The following is a 1,550-nucleotide window of genomic DNA, read 5'->3' as shown; positions in this document are numbered from 1 at the left end:
TATCAGTAAATAATTCTATCAACCCTTAGATTAAAATTCAATGAAGCTGGGATGCATAGCTGAACTAATTTTCATGCTTCAGTGAGTATGTCTCAGGGGTACCATAGGAGTGTCTATGTTCTAGTTATTTAAGGTAATTCAAACTTCTGCAAATCTGGAGGGATCAAGCAGCCCAAAATATCATTACAGCTAAAAATTTACTCTACAGTAAAGTGTCATTACAAATCAGCCCTGCACTATCCACCTCCTGGGCATGCAAAAAAATTCAGCACTGCCACTTTCAGGTTATTTTAGCTTCTCAACAGGGAGTTTGGCTAAGTAAGAGCTAAAATAGCACAATGATCCCAGAAACCGCATAGAAGAAAGGAAATACAAATAGAACAAATAAGTACAGGGCATCTCAGACAACCCCAAAGAGAACTGAGGTTTATTCCCAATGTCAATTTCTAGAGGCTCCATATTTTCAGGAGTGTCACTTTAGGAGGTTTTTGCCATCCCTACTCACACAGATTCAATTCTTTCCACAGGCACGATGATTATTTTTCCATTCTGTCATGATCTTAATCCTGTCACAGAATTTATATTATGCATTCATTTTCAATGACCCAGGGCTTAATCCATACATTAATTGATTAGAAGAAAGAACTAGTTTTTGACAAAGACAAATATGTCTTGGATCATTTTTCTCTTCAGAAAATTTTAGTATAATAACATTTTATAAATGTAAGACTAGCTAAAAATTTAGGTAAATTTAAACACCATTCTTTTGGTAACCTTATATTCCAACAAATGCTAGAATAAGTGAGGAAGGGAATGGTGGAACTTACAGACGTTAATCTTAGAAAGAGTAGCTGGAAGAACTTCTTAATTTCTATTAAGATCAATATCTCATCAACTGGAATGCAAGATTTGTAGAAGCAGTTTTTAGTGTTTTAGCTCACTAATGTATTATAGACACCAAGAAAAACATCCAGCATGTAAGAGTACCAAAAAAAGAAGTTCATTTATAAAAATTAAAGGTCATGAAAACTGACTGAAAGAAATTAAAATAGTTAACTGCATGTGGTTTTAGGTCATCCAGCAAGTGCCCTTTCGTGGAATAAGACAAAGGAGTTAAGATACCAGCAAATTTCATGAATTTGCATGTCATTCTTGCACAGGGGCCATGCTAATCTTCTCTGTATTGTTCCAAACATGGATGTACATGGAATCTATTATGCTGAGTGAAATAAGTCAGAGGGAGAGAGATAGACACAGAATAGTCTCACTCATCTATGGGCTTTAAGAAATATAAAAGATATCTTGCAACAATTCTCAGAGACAAAAGAGAGGAGGGATGGAAGGTCCAGCTCGCTCATGACATGAATCTCACCACAAAGAGTGATGAGTGCAGTTAGAGAAATAACTGCATTGAGAACTATCATAACAATGTGAATAAATGAGGGAAGTAGAAAGCCTGTCTAGAGTACAGGTGGGGGTGGAGTGGGGAGGAAGAAGATTTGAGGCATTGGTGATGGGAATGTTGCACTGGTGAAGGGGAGTGTTCTTTA

At 36.4% G+C, this 1,550-nt stretch overlaps 1 pseudogene; it reads right to left on the bottom strand.

The window, feature by feature from the left end:
• Positions 1 to 1,115: 1,115 nt before the first annotated feature.
• Positions 1,116 to 1,215, bottom strand: LOC126019961 (uncharacterized; annotated as a pseudogene).
• Positions 1,216 to 1,550: the final 335 nt, after the last annotated feature.

This window comes from Suncus etruscus, chromosome 9 (genome assembly GCF_024139225.1).
Source record: "Suncus etruscus isolate mSunEtr1 chromosome 9, mSunEtr1.pri.cur, whole genome shotgun sequence".
Lineage (NCBI taxonomy): Eukaryota > Metazoa > Chordata > Mammalia > Eulipotyphla > Soricidae > Suncus > Suncus etruscus.
This window is presented reverse-complemented; position numbering and strand designations above follow the sequence as displayed.